Genomic DNA, 24347 nt, shown 5'->3' with positions numbered 1-24347 from the left:
TTCCATTTGTCATCAGACAAGCTGTTTAACCTCTTTGAGCCTGTTTCCATATGTACAATGAGGATAATATCTTCCCTGGGGATATTAGTGTGAGGATAATATGATATAATCTTCATGGAAGTGCACTTATCTATTATTATTATTATTAAAAAGAAAACATCTGTAGATTTACTAGTAGTTTAAAGGCCTAAGGAGGCTTGTACTACTTACCACTGAGTATTTTTCTGTGTACATAAAACCTAGAAGAAATTGGAAATAGAAAGTTGTGAACATGCCAATAAAATGGTCAGCAATGAAAATGACTTTTTCTAGGTTTAACTTTTTTAGGTTGAATCAAATGAAATTGCCATTTTTATGGGTCAAAAACAGTCTTAATATAAGAATTTTCCCTTGGTTCTCCTTAGCTGTTTTGATGGCTTCCCATGATAACACACACACACACACACACACACACACAAACACACCCACCTGACACCCTTTCCTTTCAAGCAGTAACTAATAACTAGAAGAAGTATTTGATTTCTATTTCTGCTTAATAGCTTTTCCCCTTTCTATTACCCTCCAGTTAGGCACCAAATTATTTTGATCATAACTCTGAAATGCCTCACCAATGTGAACCTCTCATTTCCACTGCCATGACTCAGTCCAGGTCTTCATTTCTTGTTTAGATTGTTGAAATATTCTTCCATCTAACATTCAGCCTAGCAATTCTCTGTGGCAGCAGCAATAATGATTTTAGGGCATAGGGAATGCAGGATCAGGAAACTCTCTCCAGATTTAGTCTGAGATCCAAGATATAATTATGAAGAGATGTAAAGGACATTAACAGAAGGTGGGAGGAGAAACAATACTGAGGAAGCGGATGCTATGAGCTCTACAAGAAAAAGATAAGATCAGGAATGAGGGAGCTCTAGGACAAAATAACAGAACCTGCATTAGAACAGTTATTAATGGGTTAAGCATCTGCTTCGGCTCAGGGCATGATCCTGGAGTCCCCAGATCGATTCCCACATCGGGCTCCCTACATGGATCCTGCTTCTCCCTCTGCCTGTGTCTCTGCCTCACTCTCTCTTTCTGTTTCTAATGAATAAATAAATAAATAAAATCTTTTAAAAACCCAGTTATTAATGGGATGCCTGGGTGGCTTAGCAGTTGAGCATCTGCCTTCCGCTCGGGGTGAGATCCCGGGATGGAGGATTGAGTCCCACATCAGGCTCCTCCTCGAGAGCCTGCTTCTCCCTCTTTCTGTGTCTCTGCCTTTCTTGCAGTGTCTCTCATGAATAGATTTTTTTTTTAAAGAAAAAGAACAGTTATTAAAATTGCCTGTCCTAGGGTCTCACTGTCAGCCATTGGGATTAGGGGATAAACCTCTTCTTATTTACAAGTGAAAACTGATAGGAAAGTTTTCTCAGGAAAGCTTGAGAACATGGTCTTTCAATCAGAAAAGTAGATAGAGTTATGTTAGAGGACGCTCCATGGAAATATTCCTAAATGGGGCTCCCTGAGGTCCCTGAAATGCTAATATGTAATAATAACTTTCTTTCCCATGGAACTACAGGTAAGACTGGTAAATTCTATATTGTTTCCTCTTATTATTTATTTATTTATTTAAAATTTTTTTTTTATTGGAGTTCAATTTGCCAACATATCGTATAATACCCAGTGCTCATCCCGTCAAATGCCCCCCTCAGTACCCGTCACACAGTCACCCCATCCCCCCACCCACCTCCCCTTCCACTACCCCTTGTTCATTTCCCAGAATTCGGTGTTTCTCATGTTTTGTCACCCTCACTGATATTTTCACTCATGTTCTCTCCTTTCCCTTTATTCCCTTTCACTGATTTTTATATTCCCCAAATGTATGAAAACATATAATGTTTGTCCTTTTCCAATTGACTTATTTCACTCAGCATAATACCCTCCAGGTCCATCCACGTTGAAGTAAATGGTGGGTATTTGTCTTTTCTAATGGCTGAGTAATATTCCATTGTATACACAGACCACATCTTTATCCATTCAACTGTCGATGGACACCAAAGCTCCTTCCACAGTTTGGCTATTGTGGACATTGCTGCTAGAAACATCGGGTGCAGGTGTCCCGGCGTTTCATTGCATCTGTATCTTTGGAGTAAATCCCCAGCAGTGCAATTGCTGGGTCTATTTTGAACTCTTTGAGGAACCTCCACACAGTTTTCAGAGTGGCTGCACCAGGTCACATTCCCACCAACAGCGCAAGAGTTTCCCCTTTCTCCACACCCTCTCCAATATTTGTTGTTTCCTGTCTTGTTAATTTTCCCCATTCTCACTGGGGTGAGGTGGGATCTCATTGTGGTTTAGATTTGTATTTCCCTGATGACCAGTGATGTGGAGCATTTTCTCATGTGCGTGTTGGCCATGTCTATGTCTTCCTCTGTGAAATTTCTGTTCATATCTTTTGCCCATTTCATGATTGGATTGTTTGTTTCTTTGTTGTTGAGTTTCATAAGTTCTTTATAGATCTTGGATACTAGCCCTTTATCTGATACGTCATTTGCAAATATCTTCCATTTTGTAGGTTGTCTTTTAGTTTTGCTGACTGCTTTGTTTGCTGTGCAGAAGCTTTTTACCTTGATTAAGTTCCAATAGTTCGTTTTTGCTTTTGTTTCCCTTTGCCTTCATAGGAGAACATGCAAGAAGTTGCTGTGGCCAAGTTCAAAAAGGGTGTTGGCTGTGTTCTCCTCTAGGATTTTGATGGATTCTTGTCTCACATTTAGATCTTTCATACATTTTGAGTTTTTCTTTGTGTAATGGTCCAGTATCATTCTTCTGCACATGGCTCTCCATTTTCCCAGCACCATTTATTGAAGAGACTGTCCTTTTTCCAGTGGATATTCTTCACTGCTTTGTCGAATATTAGTTGACCATAGAGTTGAGGGCCCATTTCTGGATTCTCTATTCTATTCCATTGATCTATGTGTCTGTTTTTGTGCCAGTACCACACTGTCTTGATAATAACAGCTTTGTAGTACAACCTGAAATCTGGCATTGTGATGCCCCCGGCTCTGGTTTTCTTTTTTAACATTCCCCTGGCTATTAGGGGTCTTTTCTGATTCCACAAAAATCTTAAGATGATTTGTTCCAACTCTCTGAAGAAAGTTCATGGTATTTTGATAGGGATTGCATTAAATGTGTAAATTGCCCTGGGTAGCATTGAAATTTTCACAATATTAATTCTTCCAATCCATGAGCACAGAATATTTTTCCATCTCTTTGCATCTTCCTCAATTTCTTTCAGAAATGTTCTGTAGGTTTTAGGGTATAGATCCTTTACCTCTTTGGTTAGGTTTATTCCTAGGTATCTTATGCTTTTGGGTGCAATTGTAAATGGGATTGACTCCTTAGTTTCTCTTTCTTCAGTCTCATTGTTAGTGTATAGAAATGTCACTGATTTCTGGGCATTGATTTTGTATCCTGCCACACTGCTGAATTGCTGAATGAGTTCTAGTAATCTTGGGGTGGAGTCTTTTGGGTTTTCTATGTACAGTACCATGTCATCTGCAAAGAAGGAGAGTTTGACTTCTTCTTTGTCAATTTGAATGCCTTTTATTTCTTTTTGTTTTCTGATTGCTGAAGCTAGGACTTCTAGTACTATGTTGAATAGCAGTGGTGAGAGTGGACTTCCCTGTCGTGTTCCTGATCTTAGGGGAAAGGCTCCCAGTGTTTCCCCACTGAGAATGATATTTTCTGTGGGCTTTTCATAGCTGGCTTTTAAGATGCTGAGGAATGTTCCCTCTATCCCTACACTCGGAAGAGTTTTGATCAGGAATGGATGCTGTCTTTTGTCAAATGCTTTCTCTGCATCTATTAAGAGGATCATATGGTTCTTGTTTTTTCTCTTGTTGATACGATCTATCACATTGATTGCTTTATGAGTGTTGAACCAGCCTTGCATCCCAGGGATAAATCCCACTTGGTCATGGTGAATAATTTTCTTAATGTATTATTGGATCCTATTGGCTAGTATCTTGGTGAGAATTTTTGCATCTGTGTTCATCAGGGATTTTGGTCTATAATTCTCCTCTTTGGTGGGATCTTTGTCTGGTTTTGGAATTCAGGTGATGCAGGCCTCATAGAATGAGTTTGGAAGTATTCCATCCCTTTCTGTCTTTCGGAACAGCTTTAGTAGAATAAGTATTGTTTCTTCTTTAAACGTTTGATGGAATTCCCCTGGGAAGTCATCTGGCCCTGGACTTTTGTGTCTTGGAAGGTTTTGATGAATGCTTCAATTTCCTCCTTGGTTATTGGCCTATTCAGGTTTTCTATTTCTTCGTGTTCCAGTTTTGGTAGTATGTGGTTTTCCAGAAATGCATCCATTTCTTCTAGATTGCCCAATTCAATGGTGTATAGCTGCTCATAATATGTTTTTAAAATTGTTTGTATTTCCTTGGTATCGGTGGGGATCTCTCCTTTTTCATTTGTGACTTTATTAATTAGAGTCTTTTCTCTTTTGTTTTTAATAAGGCTGGCTAATGGTTTATCTATCTTATTAATTCTTTCAAAGAACCAACTCTTCGTTTTGTTGATCTGTTCCACAGTTCTTCTGGTCTCTACTTCATTGAGTTCTGCTTGGATCTTTGTTAGCATTCTTCTTCTGCTGGGTGTAGGTTTTATTTGCTGTTCTTTCTCCAGTTCCTTTAGATGCAAAGTTTGCTTATGTATTTCAGGTTTTTTTTCCAGTTTTTTGAGGAATGCTTGTATTGCGATGTATTTCCCTCTCAGGACTGATTTTGCTGTATTCCCAAGATTTTGAATGGCTGTATCTTCATTCTAATTAGTTTCCATGAATCTTTTTAATTCTTCTCCAATTTCCTGGTTGACCTTTCATCTTTTAGCAGGATGCCCCCATGTGTTTGAGTTTCTTCCAAATTTCTTCTTGTGATGAGTTCCAGTTTCAAAGCATTATGGTCTGAAAATATGCAAGAGAGAATCCCAATCTTTTGGTATCTGTTAAGACCTGATTTGTGACCCAGTATGTGGTCTATTCTGGAGAAAGTTCCATGTGCACTTGAGAAGAATATGTATTCGGTTGTGTTTGGATGTAAAGTTCTGTAAATATCTGTGAAATCCATTTGGTCCAGTGTATCATTTAAAGCTCTTGTTTCTTGAGATGTTGTGCTTAGAATACCTGTCTTTTACAGAAAGCACAGTGTTGAAGTCTCCCAGTATAAGTGTATTATTATCTAAGTATGTCTTCACTTTGGTTATTAATTAATTGATATACTTGGCAGCTGCCACATTAGGAGCATAAATATTCATGATTGTTAGGTCCTCTTGTTGGATAGATCCTTTAAGTATGATATAGTGCCACTCTGCATCTCTTACTACAGTCTTTGGGATAAACTTTAATTTATCTGATATGAGGATTGCTACCCCTGCTTTTTTTTTTTTGAGGACCGATTGAATGGTAAATGGTTTTCCAACCTTTTATTTTCAGGCTGCAGGTGTCCTTAGGTCAAATTGAGTCTCTTGTAGACAGCAAATAGATGGGTCTTGCTTTTTTATCCAGTCTGGAACGCTGCGCCTTTTGATGGGGTCATTAAGCCCATTCATGTTCAGAGTTACTATGGAAAGATATGAATTTAGTGTCATCACAATACCTATTCAGTCCCTCTTTCTGTGGATTGTTTCTTTGGATTTTCTCTTTCTTTTACAGAGTCCCCATTAATATCTCTTGCAGAGCTGGTTTGGTGGGCACATATTCTTTCAGTTTCTGCTTATCTTGGAAGCTCTTTTATCTCTCCTTCAATTCTGAATGAGAGCCTTGCTGGATAAAGTATTCTTGGCTGCATGTTCTTCTCATTTAGGACCCTGAATATATCCTGCCAGCCCTTTCTGGCCTGCCAGGTGTCTGTGGAGAGGTCTGCTGTTAATCTAGTACTTTTCCCCATATAAGTTAGGGATCTCTTGTCTCTTCCTGCTTTAAGGATTTTCTCTTTATGTTTGGAATTTGCAAGTTTCACAATTAAATATTGAGATGTTGAATGGTTTTTATGGATTTTTTTGGGGGGGGGGTCTCTCTGTCTCCTGGATCTGAATGCCTGTTTCCCTCCCCAAGTTAGGCAAGTTCTCAGCTATGATTTGTTCAAATACACTTTCTGGTCCTCTGTCCCTTTCGGTGCCCTCTGGAACCCCAATTAAATGTAGATTTTTTTTTTCTTCTGAAACTGTCATTTATTTCCTTTAACTTTTCCTCATGGTCTTTTAATTGTTTTTCTTTTTTTTCCTTAGCTTCCTTTCTTGCCATCAACTTGTCTTCTATGTTGCTCAGTCTTTCTTCTACCTCATTAACCCTCATCGTTAGGATCTCCAGTTTGGATTGGATCTCATTTAATTGGTACTTAATTTTGACTTGATTAGATCTAAAATCTGTAGTCATTTAGTCTCTTGAATCTTTTATGCTTTTTTTCCAGAGCCACCAGTAGCTTTATAATTGTGCTACTGAATTGGCTTTCTGACATCGAATTTTAATCCAAATTCTGTAACTCTGTGGGAGAGAGTATGGTTTCTGATTCTTTTGTGGCAAGCTCTTCTTTCTAGTCATTTTGCTCAGTTCAGTGTGGCTAAAAACGAGTTGTACTGGAAAAAGGAAGAAAAAAAGAGAAAAACAAACAAATAAACAAAAAACAAAACAAGGAGGTGTATCCTCTGGTTCTATATAATGTAAATCCCTTGACATCCCCTAGAGTTTCCCAATGCTGCTCAGTCCAGAACTTGCTCTTCCCCTGTCTTTCCAGCTGGTCTTCTGGGGGAGGGGCCTGCTATGCTGATTCTCAGGTATGTTCACTTGGGGTAGCTGCCCCACCCCCTGCCAGGTGCACAGCTCAGTGGGAGCTGTTTATCCTGTGAGGCCTCTGTTTCCTGGGGCCCCATTCCGTCCCAGGCACAGGGTGACACCAGGAGGAACGACAACAGTGGCGGCGGCCAGCTTTCCAGCCCTAGAGTCAGCTCCCTCAGTAACTACCACAGTCTCCCAGTCCACCCTGGCCTGGATGATCCCGGGGTAGGGACGCTGATCTGCACAGGTTGGGGTGCCCAGTGGCAGGAGTGTCCTCACTGTCCTGTGCCCTTCCCGCCACTGCCTGTCCTTAGGGGAGCACAGGATCCTGGGCTGTGTCTTCTGGCACCCTGGGATCTGGGGACCCTACTGCTGGAATCTGGCTCCCAGGGCTGCACAGCCCCATCAGCCCAGAGCTGCCGTCTGAGCTGCTCCCGAGGCCCCACCAGGCGCACTCCAGCCATTTACCAAGCTCCGCTGTGGTGTGGGTGCTCTCCCCTGGGCTCACACCCTCTGTTAGTGACCCTGGGAACCTGGAGGCTCCACTGCCCCTCCTGGGATCCTGCCTGAGTTCCCTGCAAGCGCCTTTCCATCCAGGAAGAATCCAGTGTGGATTTTTAAAGCTCCTGCTTCTCCAGGGCTGGGCTTTCTTGTCCTGGAGGCTTTAGCTGCCTGGCCTTAGCCCAGCTCCTCGCGGGGCCCCTCCCCAACCTGATTCTTTCTTTCTTTCTTTCTTTCTTTCTTTCTTTCTTTCTTTCTTTCTTTCTTTCTTCCTACCTTGTTAGAAGGGCAAACTCTTGTCTCTGTAGTATTCCAGCTGTTCTCTCTTTAAATCTCAGGCCAAATTCATAGGTTTTCACGATTATTTGAAAGTTATCTAGGTAAGTTGGTGGGGACAGGTTATTTGGGGACCCTACTCCTCCACCATCTTGCCCTGCCCCCCCCCTATTTTTCTTAAACAAAGTGACTCAAGGTTGCTGGGCTCCTTTTTGAAATGTTCCATCACTGAATTGAAAGAAAAAATGAATAAGATTCCTTTCTAAAGTTTCCTTTGGTTAGGAACTATACTTGATTAGTATTTTGATATGTATATATCCTCATATAAAAATAAGGAAAACCTTGTCTCTATCTTCCAAACAAAGCAAAAGGAAATTATAATTTTTACTGTAGGAGAAATAGTTCCTAATTTCAGCCTGGAAAAACTATAAAAAATCATAAATATAAGAGCACTTTTTCTCCTTCTGGGTATGGCATATTGGACAAACATGCAGAGAATCAGCAATTAGGAACAAGTAATCCCCTATCATTGGGATATAATTACTGAGAAAATAATGTTAATTCTAGGACCATTAACAATTAAAATGTTTTATCTTCAGACAGAGATGTCTGGCTTAGAGAGGAAAGCATTCTCAAATTCAGCAGAAACTATGACAAATAGTTAATCCTGATTTTATTATTGACCTAAGACTTATTAGAGATATATGCTCTGCTAGAGAAGTCCTTTGTTAGGAAATAAAGGTACTAGTGGTGATGAAAGTTTTCAAAACAACTTGTCTCTGATTATTCAAAGCAACCAACATAATGTAAACATACTCCAGCGAATACACCATTGATGATAACAATTCTCAAGTGAGACTAGATTATGATGTCTGCTTCAATCTTAGGTAAAGAAGACAGACCTCAAAAGAAGTACAAAGTAACCTCATGAAGTTTTAATAAACACATTTTGTAAAATACAGAAAGGACAGAGATAAATGCTTCATAATAAAGTAGGGCTCCCAAGAAGAGTAAAGAACCTAGAACACATATGTTCATCAGTGGATCAATCAATTAATTAATCCAATACACTAAAACCATCTCCTATAAGAGGCACTGAAGATGGAATATAAATATGACACAGTGTCAACTCTCAAGGAGCTTATAATCTAATAGAAGAAGAAGAAGAGAAAGATCAAAGACTATAATGGACTCATAGCTGTGGTAAAAGGTAGGGAGTGATTTTGCTTGGGTGGTCGGAGGATTCACAGAAGAGAATTATCTCAGGTTGATTGTTAGAGATGAGTAGTAGTGAGTAGTAGCCTGCCAGAACAGGAGGGAAGACACTATAGTCAAAGGAAATAGCATGTAGCAGTTTGAAAGCTTGAAAGAGTTATATTGGAAAAAGCAAGAAAAAAATGATTGAGATTTATATAGAATATGGATTAGAGAAAAGATAACTAGGCAGATGAAGATAAAATAGAGATTTGGTATTTTGGAAAATGCAATAATTAGATTTGATTAGTAATTTGTAAAGTAAGGAATTATTAATGGCCCAGTTATTGTGCTCACTCAGCTAGTAGGTACAAAGCATAAATTGACTTAAAATTGGAACAAATTGGGTATGCTCTTAAATGACAATAGATAGTGAATATAATTCTGAGTTTTCTTCCACTTCTTTAGCCCTTCACTCCCTTCATCTCTTGACCCTTACCTGACTACATATCTCTGTAGCTATTCTGTATGGTACTCTGGCATGGTTAAACAGCTGGGGGTTTGGGAGCATCTAATTTTATTGCAGATTGCTGTGCATGATTCCAGGAGTTACACCAAGGACTTTTATTGGATGCCTTAAGTTGCTGATCATGCCCTTACTCCAAATTCATTTTGCCCATTCTTGAAATGACCAAAGTGAGCAAATAAGCAGGTGAATTCCAGTCAAGAGAAAATACGAAGAGGAAGGGCAAAGGTATTTCTTCATCAGATGCAGAAAGAAAAGAATTGAGTAAATCTTTTGATCATCTACTGGAAAAATAGAAGCTTATTAATATTCTTGTATTTTAAAACATCCTTTCTGTGTACACTATGACTGTACATGTTCTCATGGGTCATTTTCTTCTATGACATCCAGAATTGATGCTGAAAAGTGCATTTTAAGTATATACTGTAGTAAGGAGGTAGTATTTTAGCATTATTCCATCAACATTATGTATTTTCTAAGTATATAATAATTATTATTTTTAAAGATTTTATTTATTTATTCATGAGAGACACAGACAGAGAGAGAGGAAGAGACAGATGCAGAGGGAGAAGCAGGCTCCCTGCAGGGAGCCCGATACAGGACTTGATCCCGGGACCACAGGATCTCTCCCTGAGCTGAAGGCAGATGCTCAACCACTGAGCCAGCCAGGTGCCCTGTAAGTATATAATTATTTAACATTATAATAACTCAGACACAAATATTGTCATTAAATGATTAAGAAAATATTTCTATATATTCATCTATGTCTATATATTTTATAGAATATTTACATATATGTGCGCATGTGCACACATGCACACATATATGCAAATACACCCAAACATGCACAGTGTAATTTAGAGAAGAGCCAAACCCCTTTATGATAAATTTGCCAACAGAATAAACAATCTTGAATATAATGAAAAGCTTGCCAAGTCCTGTCAGAAAACTCTTGTGGTTCAGTGCAATTCTCGGATGGTGAAGAACCACTAAAATAACCCTTTCACTCAGACTCCTGTGATTCGCTGCAGGGAGCTTTCATTGCAGTTGTCACTGAAAAAGCAATCAAATTTATCATATAAATACAGGGAGTGAAAGTATGTGAGTGAATAAGTGAGTGTGTGTGTGTGTTCTTGTGCATGTGTGCATGTGTATGTATACAGAGGGACAGTTGAGGTATTTCCTCTAATACAACGTATATGTATATAAAATGTACATGAATAATTGGCAGAATGAGTCTGTTAGGATTTGAATATCTTTATTTCCCACTCAATAGAGTTCAAACTTTCTTAAAGCTAATGGAGGCTATCATTCAAGTTATAGAAATGGATTTTTAAGTCCACACATAAGACAAAATAGTCACAAAGAACAGTACTTTTCCAATGATGGGTTGTGATCTATTAGGAGGCTATAAATCAATTAATAGGATCGTGATCAGCATTTTATAAAATGAAGTTGAATAGAAAACTATGAGAGAGAATGTGTGTGTGTATATAATATATATATATATATGTATATAATATATATATATATATATAAAACATATTGTAAGTGTTTTTTTTGCGTGTGAAATATGTGTGTGTGTGTGTGTGTGTGTGTGGTCATGATCTCTACTTTATAATGTGGGTTATAATTTAAAAATTGGCATTTGATAGCTGTATTGATCTGTCCAGGATGCCCTGACAAAATACTATAGGCCAGGTGGCTTAGACAATAGAAATTTGTTTCCATACAGTTCTGTAGGCTGGTAGCCCAAGATCAGGGTGCCATTATAATTGGATTCTGATGAGGGCTCTCTTCTTGGCTTGTTGTCAGTTGTTTCCTCCCACAGTGGAAAGAGAGTCAAACTTTCTGATATCTCTTTTGAGGGTATTACCCATCATGAGGGTCCTCATGGCCTCATCTAAACCTAATTACCCTCCTATGGCCTCATCTCCAAATATCATATTCTGGGACATAAAGCTTCAACATATGAATTTGAGGGGGCATACAATTTAGTTCATAGCATTGACATAGGGTTTATATCTCAATTTTGTGTTGAGTTGGAGTGGAAAGATGCAGAAGTCTTAATCAATTGCATTTAAAATATTTTTCTACTGGCATGAAGGAAGACATAGGCAAATGGAACAGAATAGAGATCCCACAAGTAAATTCATGGCTATACAGTAAACTAATCTTTGACAGAGATGCCAAGAATAATGTTGGGAAACACATGATGTTGGGAAAACTGTATATCCAATATGCAAAAGAATGAAGTTAGATCCTTATTTTATTTTATTTTATTTTATTTTATTTTATTTTATTTTATTTTTTTCAAGTTGAAAAAAATGTTTATTGTCTAGAAATATATATAAAAAACATTCTCCACAAAAGATGCTATTCTCCCATTTCTCCATCTTCTTCCTCTTCTTCAACACCCCTGATATAAAGGACATTATTACACCTTATTAAAACTTCACCCAAATGTCCAGACAACGCTCCATCTATGTATTCTTCTGTGTTTGCAAGCTGCATATTCATATAGCCATCTACAGATTCGAGGTAACCTTGGTACTCCATTCCCCACTTCAGTTTCACCCTTACTGGCTTTCCTGTTAATCCATTCGGAAAAGGTTTCGGATTGAGAGGCAAAACAAGCCAATGCGGCAGGCTGCTCGCCGCCAGCCCAGCTGTAGCCCGTCCCTCGTGACAGGAGTAACTCCGGCCCGGCGCGAACCGCAAAGCTTCCAGAGAAATGAGATCCTTATTTTAAACTGTAAACAAAAATCAACTCAAAGTGAATTATTTACTTAAATGTAAGACCTGAAACCATAGAACTGCTAGAAGAAAACATAGGGAAAACCTTTTTGACATTGGCTTCAGCAATGATTTTTTTGGATATGACACCAAAAGTGCAGGCAACAAAAGCAAAAATAGACAAGCTTCTGTACAACAAAGGAAATGATCAATAGAATTAAAAGTAACATATGGAATGAGAATAATATTTGCAAACCATATATCTGATCAGAGGTTCATACCCAAAATAAATAAGGTACTCCTACAACTCAATAGCAAAACAAAATAAAACAAAAAGCCCCAAAAACCAAATTACAAAAGGGGCCATGGATTTGAAAAGACTTTTCTCTAAAGAAGACATACCAATGGCCAAGAAATATGTGAAAAAGTGCTTAAATCACCAATCAGCAGGGAATGCAAATCCAAACCAAATGTGATACCATTTCATTAGGATACCTATTATCAAAAACAAAGAAACAAAACAAAACAAAACAAAACCCCAAAAATATAAATGTTGATGAGAATGTGGAGAAACTGGAAAACTTACATTGTTGGTGGGGATGTAAAATGGTATAGCTTCTATGAAAATGAATATGAAGGCTCCTCAAAAAATTAAAAATAGGGGATCCCTGGGTGGCGCAGCGGTTTAGCGCCTGCCTTTGGCCCAGGGCGAGATCCTGGAGACTCGGGATCGAATCCTACGTCGGGCTCCCGGTGCATGGAGCCTGCTTCTCCCTCTGCCTATGTCTCTGCCTTTCTCTCTGTGTGACTATCATAAATAAATAAAAAAAAATTAAAAAAATTAAAAATAGAACTACTATATGACCCAGAAATCCTACTTCTGGGTATATATCCAAAATAATGGTCTTTTTTTCCCTGCCACCTTGGAGCCTATGGAGGCCTGCTGGCAACAGGACTTAGGTGTTGTTGTTGTTTAACTATTATTTCTCTTTCTTTCTTTTCTTTCTTTCTTTCTTTCTTTCTTTCTTTCTTTCTTTCTTTCTTTCTTTCTTTCTTTCTTCTTTCTTTTTCTCTTTCTTTCTTTCTTTCTTTTCTTTCTTCTCTCTTTGTTTCTCTTTCTTTCTTCTTTCTTTCTCTTTCTTTCTTTCTCTTTCTTTTCTTTTCTTTTCTTTTCTTTTCTTTTCTTTTCAATTTGCCAACATATAGTACATCATTAGTTTCAGATGTATTTTTCCATAATTCATAAGTTGCATATAACACCTAGTGCTCATCATATCATATGCCTCCTTTAATGCCCATCACCCAGTTACCCCATCCCCCACCCACCTCCCCTTCAGCAACTCTCAGTTTCTTTCTCAGAGTGGGAACAGAACTTCTAAATGACAAATATATCTGGAAGGCAGTGGTTCAAGGCCATTTTTGCTGGCTGTAAGTGGGGTGTCCAGAACCAGAGGGAGCATAAAAGTGAAGGTGTTTATGTTAGAGATGAAACTGAATTCTATCTAGGTAAGAAGATGTACTTATGTGTACAAAGCAAAGAATAACACAGTGACTCCTGGTGGCAAACTGAACAAAATCAGAGTAATCTAGGGAAAAGCAATTCATGCTTATGGAAACAGTGGCTTGGTTTGTGCCAAATTGCAAAGCAACCTTCTTGCAAAAGCCACAGAATCTGTGTGATGTTGTACCCCTCAAAGGTTTAAATTTACTGAAAAATAGTTAAAGGTGTAGATTTGAAAAACAAAACAAAACCCCTGAAATCAAGATCTTGAAGAGATATTTGCATTCTTTTGTTCATTGCACTATTATTCACTTAGCCAAGATATGAAAACAGCCTAAGGGTCAATTGAAAGACACTCAATAGGAAATGTGATATATGCAGACAATGGAATATTATTCAGCTTTAAAAAAGAAAGAAATGGGGTAACTGGGTGACAGGTACTAAGGAGGGTGGTTGATAGGATGAGCACTGGGTATTATACAATCTGTTGGCAACTTGAATTTAAATTTAAAAAAATGTAGCTAAGAAAGAAAGAAAGAAAGAAAGAAAAAGAAAAAGAAAGCCTGACTGAAATCAAGAGGACAAGAAAAAACTGTTGGCAATGATGTGTAGAAAAAGGAACGCTCATGCACTGTTGGTGGGAATGTATATTGGTGCAGCCACTGTGGAAAGCAGTATGAAGGTTCCTCAAAAAATTAAAAATAGAAATACAATATGATCCAATAATTCCACTATTGGGATTTACCCAGGAAAATGAAAACAGTAACTCAAAAAGATATATGCACCCCTATGTTTATTGCAGCATTATTCATAATAGCCAAGGCATGCAGGCCACCTAAGTATCCATCAATAGATGAATGGATGAGGAAAATGTGGTATATACATACAATGAAATGTTACGCAGCCACAAAAATATGAGGTTATGCCATTTGAGACATTTGAGACATGGGTGGACTTAAAGGGTATTAGGCAAAGTCAAATAAGTTAGACTGAGAAAGACAAATATCATAGGATTCCATTCATAAATGGAATCTAAAAAAATGAATAAACAAAAAGCGAGTCAGAACTATAAATACAGAGAACAAACTGATGGTTGCCAGAGGGGAGAGGGGCAGGAGGTGCTGGGAAAAATGGGTGAAAGAAAGTGGGAGATACAGGCCTTCCAATATAAAAAATGACTAAGTCATGGGAATAAAAAGCAGAGCATAAGGAGTGCAGTCAATGATATTGCAATAGCAATCTAATGGGCCAGATAGTAGCTATACTTTTGGTGAACATAGCATAATATATAAACTTATCAAATCAGTAGGTTGTACACCTGAAACTAATGTAGCATTGTGTGTCAACTACAGTCAAATTAAAAAAAGATGGAAATCCTGCCACATGTGACAACATTGATTAACCTGTAAGACATTATGCTAAGTGTAATAATCCAGTCACAAAAGGACAAATAGCTGCATAATTCCACTATATAAGTTATCTAAAATAGTCGAAGTTAGAAAAACAGTAAATAGTGTTGATAAGAGCTGGAGGGGGAGGGAAATGGGGAATCATTGTTCGATAGGTATGAAATTTCAGTTATTCAAGGTGAACACATTCTAGAGATCTGTGCAACATGGTGCCTAAAGTTAACAATTCAGTATTGTGCACTTAATAATTTTTTAAGACTGTAGATCTCATGTTATTACCACAAAACAGAAAAAGAAAAGGGACGGGAGGAAACTTTTGTAGGTGATGAATAGATTTATTACCTTGATTGTAGTGATGGTTTCTTAAGTATGCATATCTCCAAACTCATGAAATTGTATACATTAAGTGTGTTCCACTTCTCATATATTAATTATATCTCCATAGAGGTGTTCAAATTTTTTTTTCAAAAATTTTACAAAATATATCACCAAAAAAATATATTTCTAAAGTTTCTCTCATGAGCTTGGAAGGGGTTCATGCAAGGGAGGGTCTTGAAGCTTAACATTCATTATCTTCATGGGAAATCCATCTCTGCTTTTATTGGATTTAGAAAAGGAACATTCATTCTTTTAGTATATTTGGTATAATTTGTTATGTGACTGATTGCTCAACTACATATTCTTTTCATGTTGCAGCAAGATGGAGTCTCTATTTGCTAAGGTCTACATATCATTATGTATGTAATTTTTCTCATATAAAAAGTGTGGCTGAGATGACTAACTATCCACCAAAGAACCATGCTCTCTTAAGTGTGGATTATTTGCCTGTTTGCTCTTGCTTGCTCTGGTCTACATTGCAGGGGCTCTATTTCTTATCAACTGAGAAATGCATACTTTACATATAACATCTCATTTTAATAATCTCAACCACTCTGACATAAATGTCATCATATTTTCCATTATATATATGAGGAAACCAGGTATTGGTGAGTAACTTGACTAATGTAAGAATAATTTGTCCAAGTGAATAATGAAATTAGAATTTAATCACACACAATTTGACTCTATGTCTTGTTCTCTTAATCATAATGCTCTGCACTAAACGTTAATTCTCTTATAATAAAAATTATTTTAAAATTATATGTAAATGTCAGGATTATTAAGAAACCGACAAAATGCACAAAGCAAATATTAGTTTCAAGTCTTAGCATTTCTAATTAAGCCAGTAGCAATTATCAGCTATGCATTTTCTGGAGTTGAATGCCTTACTTATGATGAGTAATCACTGAATGGAATTTTCAGGCATTCTCAGAAGATTTCTACAAATGTTCTTTCCAAATCTTATAGAACATACTTTCTCTCTGCCATGGAGGTTTTTTTCAAAATTGTTTTGTTTATTCTAGTTTCTTTGCATGACTACATACATTCTATTAGAATTAGAAATTGTCAGTTTAAACAGAGAAGACTATTGAGATGTTGATTGGAATTCAGTTGAATATTTAGATTAATTTGAGGAAAATTGACATCTGAACAATAATTGAATCTTCCAGTCTATGAATATGGTATATCTATCTAATTGTTTAGGTCTTTTAAAATTTCTCTCAGCAGTATTTTATAGCTTCCTATATTAGGTTTTGCACATTTTTTGTCAGATTTATCCTAAAATATTTCCTGTTTCTGGATACTATTGTAAGGGTATTGCTTCCCTAATTTCAATTTCCAAATGTGTCTTGATAGAATATAGAAATAAAATTGGTATATGTAGACTGGCCTTTTATCTTGTGACTTTGCTTAGCTCACTTATGGAAGCTAATAGCTTTTTTGAGATTCCTTAGGATTTTTCACATAGACCATGTGTCTTCTATTAAAAAATGATTTCCCCCCTTTCCAACGTGAATGACTTGTATGTATGTATGTATTTATTTTAAAGATATTATTTATTTATTCATGAGAGAGAGAGAGAGAGGCAGAAGGAGAAGCAGGCTCCATTCAGGGAGCTCGACATGGGACTTGACCCGGGACCCCAGGATCACACCCTGGGCCAAAGGCAGGTGCTAATTGAGCCACCCAGGGATCCTCGACTTGTATTTATTTTTATTGCCTTATTTCACTGGGTAGGATCTCCAAGGTCATGTTGAATAAAAGTGCTAATAGTGGTCATTCTTTCCTCGTGTTACAGGTAAAGTAACCAGTCATTCACCACTAAGAATGAACCAGTCATTCACCACTAAAAGTAAATATCTATCACCATTTAGGTAGGTTGAGAAAGTTCCTTATAACCTATAATTTGTGGAGGTTGAGGAAGTTCCTTTTTATCTATAATTTATGGAGAATTTTATCATAAATGGGTGTTCACATAGATCAATGGAACAGAACAGAGAATCCAGAAGAGAACCCTCAACTTTATGGTCAACTAATATTCGACAAAGCAGGAAAGACTATCCACTGGAAGAAAGACACTCCCTTCAATAAATGGTGCTGGGAAAATTGGACAGCCACATGAAGAAGCATGAAACTAGACCATTCTCTTACACCATGCACAAAGATAAACTCAAAATGGATGAAAGATCTAAATGTGAAACAAGATTCCATCAAAATCCTAGAGGAGAACACAGCCAACACCCTTTTTGAACTTGGTCACAGCAACTTCTTGCAAGATACATCCATGAAGGCTAGAGAAACAAAAGCAAAAATGAATTATTGGGACTTCATCAAGATAAGAAGCTTCTGCACAGCAAAAGAAACAGTCAACAAAACTAAAAGACAACCTACAGATGGGAGAAGATATTTGCAAATGACATATCGGATAAAGGGCTCGTATCCAAGATCTATAAAGAACTTATGAAATTCAACAGCAAAGAAACAAACAATCCAATCATGAAATAGGCAAAAGACATGAACAGAAATTTCACAGAGGAAGACGTAGACATGGCCAACAAACACATGACAAAATGCTCCGCATCACTGGCCATCAGGGAAATACAAATCTAAACCACAATGAGATCCCACCTCACACCAGTGAGAATGGCGAAAATTAACAAGGCAGGAAACAACAAATGTTGGAGAGGATGTGGAGAAAGGGGAAACTCCTGCATTGTTGGTGGGGATATGAACTGGTGCAACCACTCTGAAAACTGTGTGGAGGTTCATCAAAGAGTTAAAAATAGAACTGCCCTATGACCCAGCAATTGCACTGCTGGGGATTTACCCCAAAGATATAGATGCATTGAAATGCCAAGACACCTGTACCTTTTATAGCAGCAATGTCCACAATAGCCAAACTGTGGAAGGAGCCTCGGTGTCCATCGAAAGATGAATGGATAAAGAAGATGTGGTCTATGTATACAATGGAATATTACTCAGCCATTAGAAAAGACAAATACCCACCATTTGCTTCGACGTGGAGGGACCTGGAGGGTATTATGCTGAGTGAAATAAGTCAATTGAAAAAGAACAAACATTATATGGTCTCATTCATTTGGGGAATATAAAAATCAGTGAAAGGGAATAAAGGGAAAGGAGAGAAAATGAGTGAAAATATCAGTGAGGGTGACAAAACATGAGAAACACCTAATTCTGGGAAATGAACAAGGGGTCGTGGAAGGGGAGGTGGGTGGGGGGTTGGGGTGACTGGGTGATGGGCATTTAAGGGGGTACTTGGTGGGATGAGTACTGGGTGTTATGCTATATGTTGGCAAATTGAACTCCAATAAAAAAATAAAATAAAATAAAATAAAAATCCTCTGTAATAAAAGAAATAAATGGGTGTTCAATTTAGTCAACCATTTCTTTTGCACATATTGAATGATCATTTCAACAACTTGATTGTTACGTTTTGGCATGTTTTTCTTCATTTGAATGTTCTGCTTGGGGTTCATTAAGCTAGATTTGTGGGATCAGTATTTTCATCACATTCAGAAATTTTTAAAAAAGATTTTATTTATTCATGAGAGACACATGGAGAGAGAGGCAGAGATATAGGCAGAGGGAGAATCAGGCTCCTCACAGGAAGCTGGATGTGGGACTCGATCCCCGAATTGGGATCACGCCCTGAGCCAAAGGCAAATGCTCAACTGCTGAGCCACCCGGGCATCCCCAGATTTAGAAATTTTTATCCACTATTTTTTCAAATATTGTTTTGTTTCCACTTCCTTCTCTCTTTATGGGGCTTTAATCACTTGTATATTTGATCAGAGTGCAAATGCTCTTTGCATTAATTTTTTCAGTATTTTTTTCTCTTTGGTCTTTTGTTTTGGAATGTTAGTATTGTTATGTCTTTAATTCATTGATATTTTCTTTGCAGTGTCTAACCCACTGTTGATTACATTCTATCATTTTTTTTTCTTTTCAGGTATAATATTTCTACATCTCCAGCAGTATAATTTTAAATATATACCCACTATTTCTCTCCTCATCATGGTTAGTTTTCTTTACTTTCTTAAATATATGGAGCTTACTCATATTAACTGTTTTAATATTCCTGTCTGCTAGTTCCATTATTTATGTCATTTCTCTCTGTGTTTCTATAGTTTGATTTTATTCTGGTTATATGTCATATTTTCTTATTTATGTGCATTGCATGCCTTGTAATTTTTTATTAGATGCCAAACATGTATATATGTGGTTGGCTAGGATGCCTGGGTGGCTCAGCCATTGAGTGTCTGCCTTATGCTCAGGGCATTATCCTAGGGTCTGGAATCCTGGATCTAGTCCCACATCGGGCTCCTTGCAGGGAGCCTACTTCTCTCTCTGCCTGTGTCTCTGCCTCTCTCTCTCTGTGTCTCTCATGAATAAATAAATAAATAAATAAATAAATAAATAAATAAATAAAATCTTTAAAAAATATGTGGTTGATTGATGGGTGTTTTTTTATTTCAAGTTTTTATTTAAATTCTAGCTACTTAACATATAGAATGCTATTGGTTTCAGGAGTAGGATTTAGTTCTTTCATCACTTGCATATAATACCCGGTGCTCATCACAAGAAGTACCCTCCTTAATACCCATCACTCATTTAACTATCCCCCACCCATCTCCCTCCATCAACTCTGTTCTCTATAGTTAAGAGTCTCTTATGGTTTACTTCCCTGTCTTTTTTTTTCCTTTCCATATGTTCCATATGTTTATTTGTTTTGTTTCTGAAGTTCCACATATGATTGAAATCATATATTTGTCTTTCTCTGACTGACTTATTTCACTTAGCTTAATACACTCTAGCTCCTTCCATGTCATTGCAAATGGTAATATTTCATTCTTTTTGATGACTGAGTAATATTCCATTATGTATTTATTTATTTCTACATATATGTATATATGTATTTATCCATTCATCAGTCTATGGATATTTGGGCTTTTTCCATGGTTTAACTATTGCTGATAATGCTGTTATAAACACCAGGATGCAGGTGCCCCTTCGAATCAATATTTTTGTATCCTTTGGGTAAATACCTACTAGTGTAATTGCAGGTCATAGGGTAGTTATATTTTTAACTTTTTGAGGAATCTCTATACTGTTTTCCAAGTGGCTGCACCAGTTTGTATTTCCACCAACAGTGTAAGAGGATTCCCCTTTCTTCACACCCTCACTAACATCTGTTGTTGTCTGTGTTGTTATTTTTAGCCATTCTGACAGGCGTGAAGTGGTATATCCTTGTGGTTTTGATTTATATTTCCCTGATGATGAGTGATGTTGAGCATCTTTTCATGTGTCTACTAGCCATCTGTATGTCTTCTTTGAAAAAGTGGCTATTTATGTCTTCTGTCCATTTCTTAACTGGATTATTTGTATTTTGGGTATCGAGTTTGATAGATTCTCTATAGATTTTGAATACTAACTCTTTATCAGATATGTCATTTGCAAATATCTTCTCCTATGCCATAGGTTTTTTAGTTTCGTTGCTTCCTTCACTGTGCAGAAATTTTTTATCTTGATGAAATCTCAGTACACTTTTCCTGTTGTTTCCCTTGCCTCTGGCAATGTGTGTAATAAGAAGTTGCTATGGCAAGGTCAAAGAGATTTCTGCCTGTGTTCTTCTCCAGAATTTTGTTGGTTTCTTGACTCACATTTAGGTATTTCATCCATTTTGAATTTATTTTTGTAATGGTGTAAGAAAGTGGTCCAGTTTCATTCTTCTGCATGTTGTTGTTCAGTTTTCCCAATGCCATTTGTTGAAGAAACTATCTTTTTTCCATTGGATATTCTTACCTGCTTTGTTGAAGATTAGTTGACCATATAGTTGTAGGTTCATGGATTTTTATTTATTCTTTTAAGTAATGATAGATTTTGTGCAGGTACACAGTTAATCAGTGGTATCCTGTCTAGGTTAACCTTTGTAAATATAAAGAATCCTTTAATCTGGAACTAATTCAGCTCTATTACTAAGGTGATGCCCTACTGAGAATTCTATCTAGTGACCATGTATTATGAAATCTTCCATTCTGACTGCTGAGAAGATGGATTATTTCAGTCTTGTGTGAACTCCAAAATTGTTTTGCCTCTCTCTCTTTGGTATTTTTTCCTCCTGACCTTGAATAATTTTCTTTTACATATTTGCAGATCAATACTCAGCCAAAGACTCAGTGGGATTCATCTATAGATCTATGGGGCTTTCTGTATAGAGCTTCCTTATCTTCATTACTTTGTCCAGCAAATTATTGTTGCTTTGATTTCTGTTACTGTCCTTCCTTCCTATTTTGTGGACTGGAAATGGCAGTCTGCAAGCAGTAAGCTGATGAGAATGTACAGCTCAACATGTTTGCTTCCCATCCCTCAAGGATCACAGTCCTATGCTGCTTGTTGCTATGTCTGGAAATTGTTTCTTCTATTTGCCCATGTATTTAGTCGTTTAAAGTAGGAGAGTAAATTTGGTCTTTATATTTCATCTGGTCAGAATTTGAAGTCTACAATATTATTTTTAATATGTTCATAGAATTCCATTTTAAGGATATACTGCAACTTAACTAGCTACCTGTTGTTGGATATTTACATTTTTCCAATCATAAAAATTCTTATGTATAAGTATTAAGAAAATAATTATGCATACATATGACTACACTTCTTTAATTTTTTTTAGATAAAAATGTATGGGTCAAATAATATAAAAACCAAGGCTCTTTGGTAAACTGAATGGATATTACTTTTCTCTCTTAAAATAGATACTGGAATTCGGAGGGAGGGGCAAGATGGTGGAAGAGTAAGGGTCCTCAACTCACCTAGACCCACTAACTTACCTAGATAACTTTCAAAACATCCTGAAGACCTATGAATTTGACCTTAGATTTTAAGAAAGAATAGTTGGAAAGCTACAGAGATAAGTTTTCACTTTTAACAAGATAGGAAGGTGGGGGGGAGGGGGAATAAAGTCGGGGTGGGGAACCGTGACTAGCGAGCCTCCGTGGCAGGAAAGCCCGCCCTGGAGAAGCTGGAACTTTAAAAATCAGCGCCAGAGTTTTCCCTGATGGAAAAGTGCTTAGCAAGAAGGGGGGTCAGTGAAGCCTCAAAACTGCTAGAGTCACTACAAGAGGAGGGGCACCCCGGAGACCTCAACCGAGGTCCGATTTCAGTAAAGAGCTGGAGCACCACAGCCCTCTGGGGTCATTTGGGAGAAGCCAGTCAATTAGGCAGGCCAGTTATGGAGCTCCCTTTACCGTATATCCTGGCAGTGGAAAGAGGTAGCTGTGCCCCCCATTCCCTTTGGGAAAGGCAGTCCCTGGGAATGTGGGTCCAGCAGCACAGGGCCCTGGATCCCAGGGTGCCCAAGTGGACAAGGTCAGAAATCTTCCATGCCCTCCGGAACAGGCAAAAGTGTGATGGGCACAGGAAAGCAAGAACTCTCCTGCCACTGGGTGTCCCCAATCTGTGCAGATCAGTGTACTCACGCCTTCCCCCAGGAGTATCTGGGCCAGTGTGGACTGGGAGCTGCAGTTGGTTACTCAGAGGGAGCTGATCCCAGGTCTGGAGATCTGGCTGCTGCCATTTTGTTTTTCCTTTTTGTTTCACCGTGTGCCTGGGAGGGGCGGGGCCACCAGGGAACAGAGGACTCACAGGGTAAACAGCTCACACTGATCCCGGCACCTGGCAGGGGGGACATCTCCCCCAGGTACACACACCTGAAAGTCAGCAAGGCAGACCCACCTTCCCCAGAAGATCAGCTGGAAGAATTAGGGAAGAGCAAGGTTATCAATCAAGTAGCACTGGAAAGCTCCAGGACTGAGGGAAAATAATATATATAACCAAAGGGTCTTTTTTATTTTTTCTTTTTCCATTATGACTCGTTTTTATTTCAGACTAAAATGTTCCAATACTTTTTCTCTTTTCTCACCTTAACTACAATATTTTGTAGTTATTTGTAGTTATCTTCACTTTTAAGGTTTTTCCTTCTTGACTTTTGTATTTCTACAATTACATGTTGTAGATATATTTTTGACTTCTGGATTCTCTTCAATGTATTTGATTTAATTTTGGTAGATAGGGCTGCATCTGTGTCCTCTCTCTCTGTGTGTCCCTCATGAATAAATAAATAAAATCTTTAAAAATAATGCTGGTAGATATACTAGATATGGGATTTTTTTTTCCTGCATCATTCTGTTTTATAAGGGTGGAAGTTAGTGCCTTCTAAAACACGACCAACATACACCCAGAACCAAGTGGAATACAATATTGGTTTATTCTATGAGATCATATTCTCTCTTCCTTCCCATTCTGCCCCCCTCTTTTATCTTGTTTATGTTTTGGTGGTCAATGTTGAGGCTTTCTATAGGTATTGTTGGTTTATATAAATTTAGGATTGAGCATCTTTTAAATATAGAACAAAATAAACTCAGAACCAAGAGGATCACCCTCTAGGACACTCAGGTAGACTATATTCTCTCTCCACTACCCCTTCCTCACCACCACCATCTTCTCCTTTTTCCCCTATTTTTCTTTCTCCTTTGTTTTTTTTTTTTTGCCTTTTCTTTTCTTATTCTTCTTTTTTTTTTTAAATCTTTACTCCTTTGTTTTAAAATTTGTTTTTCATTTTAGTGGTCCTTTTATTTTTTTCTGTTAATCTTTTCCTTTTATTTTCTGGACTCTGACCTCTTTGGAATCATCTAGGGTGTATTTTATTTAGGTCATGGTTGATATTTTTGACTCAGCCTACTCATACACCCACTCTGCACTGGACAAAATAACTAGAAGGAAGAATTCACCACAGAAGAAAGAACCAGAAACAACACTCTCTGCCACAGAGTTACAGAATATGGATTTCAATTTGATGTCAGAAATTCAATTCAGGAGTACAATTATAAAGCTACTGGTGGCCCTGGAAAAAAGCATAAAGGACACAGGAGACTTTGTTACTGCAGAATTGAGATCTAATCGGCCCAAATTACAAAAAGATTAAAAGAGATG

At 37.6% G+C, this 24347-nt stretch overlaps 1 long non-coding RNA gene and 1 pseudogene across 1 annotated transcript in view; one reads left to right on the top strand and one right to left on the bottom strand.

Moving 5' to 3' along the window:
* The window catches only part of LOC140623909 (uncharacterized), a 50413-nt gene extending 31152 nt beyond the window's left edge, over nucleotides 1-19261 (top strand). The window contains exon 5 of the long non-coding RNA XR_012023440.1: nucleotides 17137-19261. This is a non-coding gene — a long non-coding RNA (uncharacterized lncRNA). The remainder of the gene's footprint in view (nucleotides 1-17136) is intronic.
* Nucleotides 11633-17090, bottom strand: LOC140623518 (small nuclear ribonucleoprotein F pseudogene; annotated as a pseudogene).
* Nucleotides 19262-24347: the final 5086 nt, after the last annotated feature.

This window comes from Canis lupus, chromosome 33, assembly GCF_048164855.1.
Source record: "Canis lupus baileyi chromosome 33, mCanLup2.hap1, whole genome shotgun sequence".
Taxonomy (NCBI): domain Eukaryota; kingdom Metazoa; phylum Chordata; class Mammalia; order Carnivora; family Canidae; genus Canis; species Canis lupus.
This window is presented reverse-complemented; position numbering and strand designations above follow the sequence as displayed.